The sequence below is a fragment of the Chrysemys picta genome, chromosome 2 (genome assembly GCF_011386835.1).
Source record: "Chrysemys picta bellii isolate R12L10 chromosome 2, ASM1138683v2, whole genome shotgun sequence".
NCBI classification, from domain to species: Eukaryota; Metazoa; Chordata; order Testudines; family Emydidae; genus Chrysemys; species Chrysemys picta.
The window spans coordinates 206,240,200-206,256,123 of NC_088792.1; positions in this window are offsets into that span (position 1 = coordinate 206,240,200).

Sequence of the window (15,924 nt, forward strand, 5' to 3'; positions counted from 1 at the left end):
GAAATATATCTACTTGGTAATAACTTGCATATTTGTTTGTGGTTTTAAGGAATTGTTATAAAAATTAGGCTTCGGAAATAGTCACAACTTACCTATTTGTGGATTAATGTATGTGGTATAACCCCCCCCCTCCAATTACGACTGGAGAGGTAACATTTCAGAACACCTGTTTGAAATATGATCTGGTGTTCTGTTTATAAAGCTGCTCTTTTATGTTCTAAGTTTCATGACTATGCCATGAAGAATTTTAATGTATAGCTATCTCTTTGAAAAATTGGAATAAATTGTACACCAGTAACCAGTGCAAAGGGAGTACCATTCATGATATTGCGACAGTGGGTGACTTTGTGTATACTATAAACTATTTTTCTAATACTCATTTAAAATTTTAAAATTAATTATCTGTATCTCTGACATTAACAAAGCAAACCAGAAATTGATGGGGCCAGATTCTCAGCTCATGGAAGTCAGTGTAGCTCCATTGGGATCTGGCCAATGTTGTTTTTAGATGCTTCCAGGTAGCACATATTAATGTATAATAGCTGCACATATTTGATATAGAAATTATATCATGAGCATGACTCTCAGATGATCACTGTACCAAATCTCCTTAATGTTAGGATATTTAATGTTGTTCCTAGTGTATCCAACCTCATGCTACAGCCTTTAATACCATGCACTACAGTAGAACCTCAGCGTTATGGACATCTTGGGAACGGAGGTTGTCGGTAAACTCTGAAATGTTCGTAACTCTGAACAAAGCACAGTTCGGGCTCCAGATGCAGCAGCTGAGACTCCAGGCCAGGTTTTGGCAGCAACTGAGCTCCCTACTCAGTGCCAGCTTGAGTTTTCAAGCTTGTCCCCGGCCTACGGCCTACGGTGGGTGGGTGGATGTGTGTGAATGAAAACAGCGTGGTCCCTCTCCCAGATGAAGGAGGGTAAAAAACAGCACGTTCCAGAAGGGAGGAGGGGTGAAAGGGGCGCGGACCCCTGCGCGGCTCCTGGTCTGCTGGCTCTGGCTGCCTTTGGCTGACAGCCCCAGCCTCTTGCTGGAAGTGGCTGCCCTGCACGTGGGGACAGGCAAACCAGATGTGCCTACCTTTAAGATGCAATACAGGCACAGTACAGTATTTGCTTTTGTCTCTGCTGCTGCCTGATTGGTTACTTCCGATTTCAGTGGTGTCCGGTCGACTGGGCAGTCCGTTAACTCTGGTGTTCGTATCTTTGAGGTTCTTTTGTACTAAAAACAAGCAAACATTGTCTATCTTGATATAAGTGTGTGCACCACATAAGATAAAAATGAAATGGCCTTGGTTGACAAAATATACGATGGATGTTGCACATTTGCAAGGAAATACTTTTGATAGTGAAATGATAGCAACATAAATTCACTAGACACCGGTTTCTTTATAAGCTGAGACATTTACAGCTGATGAGGTTAATAATATTGCTACCTCATTCTTACTTCTCACAATTTTTTGTCCATTAGAGACTTACTGGAAACAGGCTGTTTATTGTTTAGACGCTCAATTATGTGACCTAAATTGCTGTTTTCAGAATATGTTAGCACTATTCCCTCAGGCATCAATGGGCAGAAAATTAAATAGCTAGCAGAAACATCAACAACAATCTGTTGAATATATTTGAGGCAAGAAAAATCTTAGCACTGTGGGCTGTTTTAATATGCTTGTGTGTTATCAGTTATGGCGGTCTACAGTTACATGTGCATTGCGTAGAACTTCTAACCTTTGGTTGCTTCTATCACCAAAGAGGTTCCTTCCTGACATAGATAGCAAATTTCATTTATACTTCAGTCAGGCTGATGACCAAAAATGTACCCAGAGCCGTCCCTTAGATATGGCAAATCGGGGCAAGTGCTCCAGGCCCCATGCTTTGGGGGTCCCCGTGCTTCAGTGTGCATGTGTCATGCGGAGAGCTAGCCAGCCAGAGCAGTTGGGAGGTGCCTGGGGGGGCCTGGCTGGCCTAGGGAGGCTAACAGGGGGCCTGGCACTGGCAGCAGGAAGCACGCGTTGTATTTCTTTTTCACCTGCCACCACACCAGCCGCCAGCATCATAGAATATCAGGGTTGGAAGGGACCTCAGGAGGTCATCTAGTCCAACCCCCTTCTCAAAGCAGGACCAATCCCCAAACAGATTTTTGCCCCAGATTCCTAAATCGCCCCCTCAAGGATTGAACACACAATCCTGGGTTTAGTAGGCCAATGCTCAAACCACTGAACTATCCTTACCCCTGTCGGAACATGCCAGTCCCAGGCTGACCCCATCCATTGCCCTTCCACCCCGAACCTCCCTTTTCTGGAACCCCCCAGCACAGGAAGCTCCCTTGCTCCTAGCACAGGTGCCACCGTGTGACTCTCCATCATCCTTTGCCCCACTCCAGCACTGATGTCCCCTCTCCATATCAGATTTCACCTCTATAAAAAATGTTAAGGAGGGCCCATATAGGTTGATTTGTCCCAGACTCTGTACCCCCTAGGGACGGCCCTGAATGTACCCCTTCCTGATTATTCTTTCACTGCATGACACAAGGCTGAGCAAGGGTCGTGAGGTTCTCAAAAGTACAGTACTAGGTGACCATAGTAATCTGTGCATTTGTAGAAAGAGATGGTGGCTTACAACATATTTATAGATATTGCAGTGTTTGTATGGTAAGGATGAAAGACCTCCATAAAGGGAATGAAATATGAGCAATGGTACCTTATCTCTTTTACAGACTGTTTATTTCTTTATTTTTTGTTTTTTAGATACAGTTTCACATTCTGTAGCTGCCAATATTTGAATGATGCTTTCTTTGTCTTTTGGCACAATATACCTAATGAATGAACTTTCTACAAGTTAAAATGAGTAACTAAAGCCGTTCTCCATATCTGCACTTGCTCTGGACACCTGAGACATTCATAGGTTGATTTAATACACACCAGCAGTATGTTCTGTACACAAAACATTTTTGACTCAGATACATGGTGAGTGGTGGTCATACTGCAATGGCAGTGCTGCATGCATATGATTTCTTTGCACACTTGGAATGTCTACACCAGATTGATGTGAACATCAGTAGTAATAAGACCTGGTTGGTTTAGGGATGGATGAAACTTGAACAGGAAATGCTTATGTGGAGGTAGAAAGTCAGGCAAAGCCCACTGTAATGAAAGGGAGTCTTTCCATTGATTTCAATGGGATTTATGTCAGTCCTGTAATCCAAGACTGGAAGAGCTGCTCTTCAAATATGGAATTAGTTGGGACACCGTAGCCTGAACTACTGTACAGATATCCTGAAAAAAATGTGCCCCCTTATAATATGTACAACATACATATAGTTAGGGAGAAAGTGCTATAGATACTCAATCCTGAGCAGTACACATCTATTTGTGCCTCAGATGCAAGGTCTCTCAGTAGTCTGGAGAAGTAGCTATGTCTTAGGGCTTGTCTACACTTACTGGGGGATTGACAAGTGGTGATTGATGCATTGGCAGTCAATTTAGCGGGTCTAGTGAAGATCCACTAAATCGACTGCAGATCACTCTCCCGTCAACTCCTGTACTCCACTGGATCGAGATGAATAGGGGGAGTCGACGGGCAAGCATCTCCCGTCGACATCACATAGTGTGGACCCCACGGTAAGTAGATCTAAACTATGTCAATTTGAGTTACACTATTCACGTAGCCCAAATTGCATAGCTTAGATTGAATTTCCCTGGTAGTGTAGACAAGGCCTTAATCTGTGTCACAATCATACTTGTACTTGGGTTGTAGAATTACTCAAAGGTTTTCCAAAATGGGGTGTGGGGGGGTAGATGTTCTCTTCTTCCCAATATTCCTCAGAATCTAGCTCTGAATCAGTGTCAAAATAATACTTGTAGGGGAATTGTGGAGGAAAGAACACAAGGGGCAATGCTGAGCCATACCTTCCAAGAGGTTGAACAATAAACGTGGTTCAGCTGTAAGCCACTAATAGTTGTGATAATGCGACTTCTGCAGCCTTATAAATGGCATTTGCATGCATGATTGTCCCAGGTGATTGAGGCAATGTTCTACAACCCTACCTGATTTTGAAGTATTTAGTTACAGCAAGCAAAGAAGCTTGGAAGACACACTTAGAGACTGTAGCTATATCAATAATGGCTTTGGCTGAAAAGCTAGAGGGTGTTCAGGGCCAAAGTATCCATTAGGAAAAGCAGACTGTGAGTAATGTGGAGATAAGAGAGCTTGATGGTTATTCAGTCTATTTTTACTTATAATGACTGAGTAATGTTAACTTGCACCGCACAGGTTGGAAGTCATGACTGCTGGAAATGTTCCATTTTGTTTGAGAACGTCCTGTAGTTTTGAAAAGATTCAGTGATCAGTGAAGAATGGTCACAAAGTGTAAGTGGAGCCAAGCAAGCACACATGATTTGTAGCTATTTCAGTGGCTACTTATTTACACAGCTTTTCAAATAGTAAATTTTATATTCGCTGTATTATGCGATTTCACTAGTAGCCAAACGCAGTATCTGTGCCCACGTTCTTACTGTGGGTTTCCACCCACATATTCAACTGATCTATCCTACTGCGCACATATGTGTCAGAGAAAGTAAATGTTGCACAGTTCTTTCATTGTTAGCCCAGTTAAAAATACATATTGGTAATTACAGCACAGGCACATTTTGTCAGCTTCTTTTTTGACTAATGTTCAATGAGCTAGTAGGTAAGCATCCCAAGCTGTTTTTTAAACACAAAGTACAACTATGTTACTTTTTATAAGGAAAGGTATCTACCAGCAGCCAGCACTGCTAACGGAGTGGAGGGAGGGAGGGGGATGTACAGCAGCATTGCCTTGTGATTGTTTTCCGACATTCATTTTCTAATGCAAGCACTTCAGATTTCAAGTGTTCATGAATATTTTGCAGCAGCATGCGGTATTCAGCAATACTATGCCCCACTATGAGAGACCATTTAATGGTTGAACTCCTTGATGTGCGTAGAGGGGCTGTGAAGCTATTTCTGTTGGTATGTGTGACTTTATCCTTAATAGTAGGCTTTCTACATAACTCCCCCTGTTTTATCTTAATGGTAGTAAGTGAAGATATATACCTAAAATTGTTTGAAACCCATCTAGACTGCTGTACAACTCTATCAAGAATCCAGTTCAGTTCTACCTGTGTTTCTAATATACCATTTTTCTCAACAATGCATGACTAAACATAGTTTGAGACATTTTCAAGCCTCACTACCAATATCATAACCAGGCTGATGGGCTTAGGGTGCATCCAAACACTGAGGATGACCTGAGCAGCAGAACCATTCAAGTCACTTGTGCTCAAAAGGACAGCCAGACATAAAAGTATTAAAGGCCAACTCATAGAGATATTAGTTCTCTTATTTCCCTAAGCACTTTCTCTTTCTCTTTTGGGCTCTAGGGGGTCATGAGTGAACTTCATGGTTGCAGAAAAGGCAATGCTGTGGCTCTCAGGTCTTTGGGCACTGGACTCCAACTGGTTGCATGTGGAAAAAGAGAGAGTATGTCTTGGATGTCGCTCCGGTGAGGGTAGATACATAAAATCCTGCCAATGCTTGCCTGAAATACTCTACCCTGTTAGCAGGTGATGATCCTGCAGAGAAAGGGATTGCTGGTTCACTGAGATACTTCAGAACACCTCACATATCTAAGAGAGTCAGGAGCTGGTCTCCAAGAAGAGAGGAGGGTCTATGATTTGTGCGGAGTAGTACTGAGGTTGGACCTCTAGGAGCAGCTGAGTCTAGGGAAGGTTTGAACTGAATGCTGTTATCTAAGGTTGAAATTTTTAAAGAAGACTAAGGGATTTGGGCACTTAATTCCCTTAAGATCTTTTGAAAATCCCAGCCTAATTGTTTATTTCTTTGTTAATGAAGCCAACCCCCTGGAAGCAGGGCCAGCTCCAGGCACCAGCTGAGCAAACTGGTGCTTGGGGCGGCAGATTGTTCGAGGCGGCATTCTGCCCAATCCTAGGACGGAACGGTCTTTTTTTTGTTTGTTTGTTTGTTCCGCTCCGGCCGCCCTGTGTGGGGCGGCGGCGCGGAGAACCAGGGCGCCCTGCAGGGCAGTCCTCTTCCTTCCCTCCCCGCCGACTGGAGCGGAGCCCTCGTGGCAGGCGGCAGCGCAGCGGGAGGGGCCGCGTGGGAACACCCCTGCTGTAGCCCTGGCAGCCCTCTTCTCTCTCTCTCCCGCCCACTCCCCCCCTCATATTTCCTGATTATTGTAAAAAGGAAAAGTTAGTACATAACGCACTTATATTTAAGGAAGACCCATACAGCTACCAGCTAATTAACCTGATGTCTCTTCTGGGCATTTGAGCATAGTAAAGGAGTAAAGTACATGAGTATAATGTATATGAACATTTGGAACAGACCTTAGGTCTCATAACCAGCTAATGTAGATTTCTTTGGTCATGCCAAGTAAATCTAATATCCTTCTTCAGTATAGTCACTGAGGTCTGGACTCTGCAACCTTTATTCACATTGAGTCGTACTAAATAATGGAAGTATCCTCATTGAAGTCAATAGGATTATTCACATGATTCAGTACTGTTCTTGCAGAATCTGACCTTGAGTTAGTAGGGACAAAGAAGGCAAGGCGTTTGATTTCAGCAAGTTGTCTAATGCTTCATAACTTTTAATGTATGATCAAATCAGACTGTGATATGTAATTGTTCTTCACCTTACAAGAAACAGGGCTCAGGTAGTTAATTAGCACTAATTGCTTTTGATTTATCACTTGACAGAGAGAACAAGGATGGTGGTTCATGCATTAAGATGCACAGTCAGCCCCATCTTCTTCAGGCCTGATCTAATTCCCACTGAAGTTAATGGAAGTTTTTTCCATTGACTTCAGTGGGGGCTGGCTCAGGCCCCATGTGCAGAAGGCTGCTGTAGAATGTTGGAGGGCTGAATAGGAGGAGGTAATGAAAATAGACAAATCCACTGAAATTTTGTTTACATGTCATTTTAATCTATCTCTCTGAGTCTCAGACTCTATTGCAATGTTGTGATTCCTGAAATGCGGAAGATGCAGGAGAATGTTTAAACCCAAAACAAAAAATATTGATTTATAATATCATTTTACTCCAAAATGACCTAAATTTGGGGTCTAAATAAACCTGTAGGCACTTTAAAAATATTTTTATATGTGTTGTGACAAAGTTCCTCCTCTATCTTGGTGGGTCCTGCGCTTATTGGCGGATTTTCTTGCCTCAGAGATTCACCATGTGGGTTGGGGAACAGCCCAGAGACCTTCCCCTCTGGAAGAACCCACAGTCCAGGTCAGTTGGGAGGTTTGTGGGGAACTCGGGCCCACCCTCTACTCCGGGTTCCAGCCCAGGGCCCTGTGGACTGCAGCTGTCTATAGTGCCTCCTGTAACAGCTGCATGACAGCTACAACTCCCTGGTCTACTTCCCCATGGCCTCCTCCAAACACTTTCCTTGTTCTCATCACAGGACCTTCCTCCTGTTGTCTGATAACACTTGTGCTCCTCAGTCATCCAGCAGCACACCCTCTCAGCTCCTTGCACCTCTTGCTCCCAACTCCTCACACTCACACCACAAACTGAAGTGAGCTCCTTTTAAAACCCAGGTGCCCTGATTAGCCTGCCTTAATTGATTCTAGCAGCTTCTTCTAAATTGGCTCCAGGTGTCCTAATTAGCCTGCCTTAACTGGTTCTAGCAGGTTCCTGATTACTCTAGTGCAGCCCCTGCTCTGGTCACTCAGGGAACAGAAATCTACTCATCCAGTGACCAGTATATTTGCCCTCTACCAGACTCCTGTACCCCACTGGTCTGGGTCTGTCACAGTGTCTATAGTCTTAGAGAGGAGTATCTTTAAAAAATAATTTAAAAAGTTAAATATAATTCTCTTCACTCCATGAATTCATCTCTAAAAATATACAGTTAGTTGTCCAAGAATTTTTAATGTAGTTGATATGTCAGTTTCGCCTATAGAGCAAGTTAGAAATTAAGGGCCCAGGGCTGCTTCTCTTGTAATCAATGGCAAAACTCCCACTGACTTCAAGGGAAGCAGGATCTGCTCCTAAATGCAAATATCACCCAGTTATCCCTGAATTGAGTCCAATAACTTGTGTTTGACTAACTTACATCTTCCAGAAAGGCATCCAGGTCATGATTTGAAGACTTTAAGGAGATACAGAATCTACCACTTCCCTTAGTAGTTTGCTGCAATGTTTAATCACGCTCATTATTAAACATTAGTGCTTTATTTCTGATTTGAATTTGTCTGGCTTCAGCTTTTAGCCATTGGATCTTGTTATGCCTTTCTCTGCAAGACTACAGAGTGTTTCAGTACCCCATATTTTCTACCTATGAAAGTGTTTAAACACCTCTCAATCTTCTTTGTGATAAACAGATTGAGCTCTTTAAGTCTCTCATGGTAAGTCTCCAGCCCTTAAAACATTTTTGTGGCTCTTTTCTGAACCCTCTCCAGTTTTTCAACATCCTTTTTAAAACATGGGACCAGAACTGTACACAATATACCAGTATCAGCCTCACCAATACCATATCTTGGGGTAAAATCACCTCCCTACTCCTTCTCACTGTTCCCCTGTTTATACATCCAATAATCATATTAGCCCCTTTTTGCCACAGCATCACACTAGGAGCTCATGTTGAGCTGCTTGTCCACTAGGACCCCTAGATCCATTTTCAGTCTCACTGCTCTCCAGGATACAGGCCCCCATTCTGTAGATATGGCCTACATGTTTTATTCCTAGACATATTACATTTGGTCGTATTAAAATGCAGTTTGTTTGAATGGACCCAGCTTATCTTACAATCCAAATTGCTCTGTATGACTGCCCTGTCCTCACCATTATCTATTTCTCTACCAATCCTTTTTATCAGCAGTGATTTTATATTTCCTTCTAGATCATTGATGAAAATGTTGAATAGTGTCAGGCCTAGTACTGATCCCTGCAGAACCTCACTAGAAACTCCCATTCAATGAACTGACAACAACCTTCTGAGATCTATCAGTTAGCCAGTTCTTAATTCATTTAATGGGTGCTTTCTGATATTGTACAGTATTATTTTTTAATCAGAATGGTGCATGATACTAAGTCAAAAATCTAAGTATATTACATCTATGCTGCTACCTTGATCAGCAGTAACCTCATCAAGGAATGAAATCAGACTTGTTTGATAACATCTATTTTTATTAAAACATATTGACTGGCATTAATTATATTCCTATCTTTTAATTCTTTATTAGATGAATCCCATATAAGATTTTCCATAATTTTTCCTGGGATTGATGTTTGGCTAACTGGCCTACAGTTATTCAGGTCACCCCACTTGCCCATTATGAATATTGGCACAACATTAGCATGCTTCCAGTCTTCTGTCATTTCCTTGATTTTCCAAGTTTTATTAAAAATTAACATTAGTGGGCCACAGATCTCCTGGTCCAGCTCTTTTGGGACTTTTGAGTTCAAATTATTTATGTATGCTGATTTTAAAATGTTTATCCCTAGTAGATGTTGTTCAACATACTTGTTGGTTACTAATGGACTGGAAAGTACTTCATCATCCTCATATGATATGAGTACATCATCCTGCTTCTTTCCAAATACAAAACAGATATATGTATTTAATACTTCTGCCTTTTCTGTAGCATTATTAAAAATTTTACCATCTCCATCTAGTAACAGACCTATACTGATGGTAGGATTTCTTTCATTAAAAAAAACCCTTATTTTCCTTAGTCCTGGCAGTCATGGATTTTTCCATGATGTCTTTAGCTTCACTCATCAATTTTCTACACTTCATAACTTCCAATGTATATCAATAGCTATCTATTTCCCATTTTTTCTATTTGTGATATATTGTTGTTTTTTTTATTCTAATTGCTGCCTCCAGTTCACCACTGAATTAGGGTGGGCTTTTATATAAAAAGTTGTCCTTGATTGTGGAATCATGACTTTTTGGCCATCTAACAAACTCTTCTTAAAGAACTCCCAATTTTTATTTACATTTTTTCTGTCTAAATTTTTCCTCACAATCAATTTTCCTCAGCTTTGGGAAATTAAATCTTTTGAATCACTAAGTAAGTATATTACCAGTTGGGGCTGTCCTGTGGTTGCCAACACTGAATGTAAACAGGTCACAATCACTGGTCCTTAGGCAACCAGCAAGTTCCAGTTCAGTAACTAATTACTTTGTACCTGAATTATGATGGATAGAAATGAATTACCCCATGTTGTGTGCAATAGCTTTTTGTGCTTCAAAATTCTCTCTATATTTCTAGAATGTCTGATAATGTTTTGCTACTGGCTGCATGAGTCCTCCAGCATATATCTCCTAAACTGAAGTCCCCCAGAATAACAGAATTTTTCTTTCCATATATTACAGACACATGCTTAAGGAGTGACTCATCCTGTTCTCTAATTTAATTCAATGGTCTGTAACAGACACCCACTTTATTAGTTAGCAAATTGAACCATATCCATTTAAAATTCTGTGGTTCTAAGTTATCAGTAACTCTAAAACAGGAAACAGTGTCTTTAAAGTAGGGTGCCACCATTCCACCTCTTAACCCATTATATCCTTAGTACCGGGTTTACAATGGTTGCAATGCTGCCTTGGTGCCGGGCCCATGCTCAGTAGGCCCCACCCCCACTTGGCCTCTTCCCCCAAGACCCTGTCCACCACTCGCTCCTCTCTGCCCCCTCCTCTCCACCTGCTGCTTGCTCCTCTCTGTCCCCTCCCCCATGTCTCTAAGCCAACCACTGGCTCCTCTCTTCCCCTCCCCCCCCCGCTTCTCCCCCACCAGCAGTGGGAGGAGCCTCAAGGGGAGAGGCTGAGCAAGGGTGGGGCTTCAGGCAGAGCATGGGCAGGGCCTTGGGGCAGAACATGGGCAAAGTGGGGCCTCGGTCCAGGTGCCGGGGCTCAGAAAAGGTTAATCCGGCCTTGTCTATCCTTCCTAAACAGGTGATAACCAGCAATTTTAACACTGCTGATGGGCTATGGAACTTTTTGTCTATAGTTAGAATCTAGTTCAGTTCATTAAGGGCTGAAAGTTTTTCCATCTGTGACATTATCTGGTTAAACTATGACCTTGTAGATCATTGTTGCTACCACTGTTATATAATTGCAACAAATCTTGTACAAAATGTGGCATGTAAGATGTCTATGGAAAGGTTATGATTCACTGAATATAATTATGCTATTTGTATACATGTATCATTTTTGTAGTTGAAGTTATGAGTATTGGCTTTATACCTGAATTTCAAAGTTTGCTCCTGAGGTAACACCCACAATTTATTTAGCCTGTACATTTGGGGGGGAGGGATAGCTCAGTGGTTTGAGCATTGGCCTGCTAAACCCAGGGTTGTGAGTTCAATCCTTGAGGGGCCATTTAGGGATCTGGGGAAAAATCAGTACTTGGTCCTGCTAGTGAAGGCAGGGGGCTGGACTCTATTGACCTTTCAAGGTCTCTTCCAGTTCTAGAAGATGGGATATCTCCATTAATTTAAATTTTATTTTATTTTATCTTGAAGGGACTATTCAAATTAAATGGCTCATCAAGGAACACTTAACTCACAATGGACCATGGGAGATGCCTATCTACAGGTAATGGACTTTCCTGATATGACTAAGGGCTAGTCTACACTGGCAGCGAAAGCACTGCCACAGCAGCTCTTTAACTTGGCTTGTGTGGTCACAGCAGAGCACTGGGAGAGAGCCCTCCCAGTGCCCTAAAAAACCCACCTCCATGAGGGGCATAGCTCCCAGCGCTGGTTCACTGTCTACACTTGCGCTTTACAGCACTGAAACTTGCTGTGCACAGGGGTGTTTTTTCACACCCCTGAGTGAGAATGTTGCAGCGCTGTAAATTGCCAGTGTAGACAAGCCCTAAGCGAAATTATGCATGGATCTGTGACTTGCCCATGTGACTCCAAAATCCATCTTTTACCTGTAAGTTTGCAAAGTGAGAACAATGGGATTCCCTTCACTTGAGATGAGGTGCTGGAAACATCTCCATTTTGCCTCTTTCCTGCTCAAACCTCTGGATTATGGACTTATACTAATGGGAGCGTTCTAACCAATGGACTGAGGACCTTCCAATGATTTGGCAGCAACCAGAGATTTAACAAGCCAGCAGTTTATTCCATCACTGCTACAAGCCTGAACCAAGAACTTTACAATTATTGTATGTATTTGATTCCTTTACCAATTGTAACTCTCACCTTTCTTTCTTTGTATAAATAAACCTTTAGATTTTAGATACTAAAGCATTGGCAACATCATGATTATTGGGTAATATCTGAGTTATATATTGACCTGGGTGTGTAGCTGGTCCTTTGGGATCAGAAGAACCTTTTGTTTGATTAAATTGGTTTTAAATAACCACTCATCATTAAGTTCAGAGTTTTTGGTGGTGATACAAGGACTGGAATGCCTAAGGAAACCGCTGTTCTGATTTCTTGTTAGCCAGTGTGGTGAAACAGAAGTTTACTTGTGTTGCTGGTTTGGTATATCTTATGGGAGAATAACCACCAGTTTTGGGGTGTGTCCGCCCTATTTCTCAGCAGTTTGTCCTGAATTTGGTATTCTCAGTTGTGACCCACTGAGGCACAGTTACACCATCTAATGGATGTTTGGTGCCCGCTATATGAGAGGAGTGTGGTGGATCTCATTCCAGCTCTGACATCACAAAATGACCACCACACTTTGCATGTACTGTCAGACTCAGCAGTGAGACTTGAAAATTGCATTGTCATGAATTACTCCTATTACCCCTGAAGGAAGTTCCCATCAGAGGAAGTTTCCCATCAGATCAGGACTGTGTCCCGCTGGCATGGCAGGGTGTATGGGAAGCATGCCTTTCATGAGCACTAAATCATGCTTTTTTCCCCTAAGCTGAAGTTCATAGTTATTTGTAAATAGGCAAACTCTCTCATTAAAGTTTATAAATGTCACACATGGAGCTGCACAAAACTTGGCAGTGAAGTGATCCATCTGTCTTTAACATATGCTTCTCCAAACACTCTCTTCAACTACTTAGAGAAGCCTCCTTAAATATATTGACATTAGGGAAAAAATCTCCAGAGGAATTCCTGTAATCTCTGCAAATTCATGCCTCTCTCTGAACTGTTGTTGACTTTATAATGATGAGGAAGTGAAGCAGGGGAAGGGAGGAGAGTGATTTCCTACTTTATTCTACTCTTTGTTTGTTTGTAGTCACGCACAAACAGTGGCTGATACTAATGCTTTGTAATTATGGAAATTTAGATGTATATACAAAGTTGCTGTTGTTAGGCCCTTGGTTTCAGTATTTTCTTTAATCAGTGATTCCCTGGTTATTAAACCATATGCTTTCAGAGAGAGGAAATCATGCTTTGCATCAGTTGTTGCAGGAAACAACTGTAGCACCCAAAAGTATGCTAGGTTCTTCATAGAACAAATAAAAAAGACACAGGGTCTTATTCTTTGCAGACTTTTATAACACACCTTAACCCAGTGTGGTTCTTTATTCCTCACTAGTTTGTGAGGTTCAGAAGTCTGCTACTGGATCTTGATTCCTAGTTAAGGGCCCTTGTTCTTTAGTGTAAACCATATGGATTCAAGTGTTTAGATTCAGTGGACTTGGGTTCAGTCCTTGCAGGTGACTCCACCAGGGGTATTGACATCCTTACATCTTATTTAGCCATTTACACCTGTGGGTAAGAAACTATACAATCAGAATTAAAGCACTTTGTATTTGCCTGCCCAGGTGTAAATGAAAGTATAAGGCAATGGAGACTCTGGCCCACTGTTCCTGCCATAAAGACTGTACAGTCTAATTTTAGACATGGGCTACGGTGCAGTTAACAAAGAATTGGGAAAGGGGGATGAGGGCTATAGCAATATAGTAACATGATTTCTCGGTCATGGAATATGCTCACTTTGGAGGCAATGTCTTCTGCATGAATGTCACAGACCAGAAGCTGCTTTCACTTGTTTTTTAAACAAAATAATTAGCTTACGGTAAATGACACTTGTTTACATTTTGGCATGTTCAATTAGATTCAGTCCATGGGAAAAACATTGTGCAACGTCAAAAGTACACACATTTTGTAACTAAAAATAAGGATTTCATACATGGGCATTGCAAGATTCCTCACTATGGTTTTCTAGCTACAAATCTACCTTGAACCAGAACTAAACGGCTCACCCTCCTTACGCCTACCCCTAACACATACACTATCCAAGAAATCTGCTCTAAACCTAATCAAACTACTAGACTAAGACCATCAAGTAAATGTTTGACCAAGGAGTAAATGAACTCTTCCATTAACTACGTACTGAAAAATCTGTCTTGAAACTGAATTGCAAATGGACTAAAAACTGACAACTGGTCTCATAGGGATATATGGCATGTGTGCTGTGTAAATCAAAAATATATCTGACCCTGTGCTTAAGGAACCTGTTCATAGCGATAAACCAGCCATAAAAGGGGGCCAGCCTCTTTATACAGTGCATTCACTTCATGATTTGCACAAAAAAGGGAACTCAGCATAGAAATAATAATTCTTACTTATTACTTTATATTTTCGGTGTTTAAAAATATTAACTATTTATCACATGCAAAAGTACCCCTCTAATAAAGCAATCGGAACCACTCAAGAAATACCAAAGTTAAGGTTGAATGTTTAATCTGTATGTTGTAATACCCTCTTTGGTTAGGACAAAGAGTCCCAGCATGTGGAGCACCAAACCTCAGTTTTCTCCTGGGAACTGCTGCTCCTACTCATTGCCATCCCTTCTGCCCTTCCCATGGGTGATGCTATACAGTGGTGCTCCCTACAGTCTCTATGGCAACAGGCAGGGAGCACATTGCTTAGCATGGGGTGAAGAAAGAGCATGAGGGAATGTGCAGCGGGAATGGGCAAGGAGGCAATGGGGAGCCCAGAACCGGGGGGGCAGGGGAACAGCACCGAAACAGTGAAGAGAGAGCAGAGGGATGCCAACACTGGAAGTGGGGAGACAGAAGAGAGAAGATCACTGGGGGAAGAGGTAATTGGAATTGGAAGGGAGGCAAGGACTGGATGTAGACCAAGAGAACTGAGAGTGAAAGAACAAGAAAGGAGCAGACGAACAATGGGTGTGCAAGAGAAAAGAAGAGTAAAAATGGAAAGCAAAACCAAAATCAACGAGTTTAAAAAAAAAAACCACGAGAACAGGGCAAAGAACGGACAGGGAGAAAAGACATGAGTATGCAAACAGCTAGGTATGGCAACTTTGCTAGGAAATGTTCCAAAAGGGTGAGCTGGTAATCAAAAATGAGTCATTGGGAACCATTAAGAATACAATAGAATGTATCCTGTCCCACAATCTTAGATACACATACAATCTTGTGTATCTGTGGCACAAAGCGTACATGAACCTCTGCTAAGAGAACTACTTAAAGTAAAAACTACTTAAGCAATGTTAGTGCAGTATAGTAATTTAGGGCCAGAGTGAACAAGGTCTCTGGGACAAAGGATTTTGGCTACACTGTAGACACAGTAGGGTACACAGCCCCTTAATAATGCACAGCTTAAGGATCCTCCAATCCTGTAGAATTTGGGGAATCCACAGAGGCATTTTAACTCTACTCCACTCCTAGGCCTCCCACTTCTTCCTGGTAGAATAGCTCGATCAAGGGCTGTGCTGTCATTCCCTCCATATTGCAGCCCAGCCCTCCCAGGGTGTCTTCACGCTATCCTCTTCTCTAAGGATTCCAGAAACTACAGAGGGGAGTTAATGCTGCAAGACACATCATTAACTCCCACGCAGATTTCAACTGGGAAGTCTGCCAGGTTGCTAGGGGAGCATCATGCACAAAGCATCTGCTCCCTGACTCCATCCCCCTCTGCCCTAGTAAATTCACTTACATCCCATGGAAATCCAAATGCA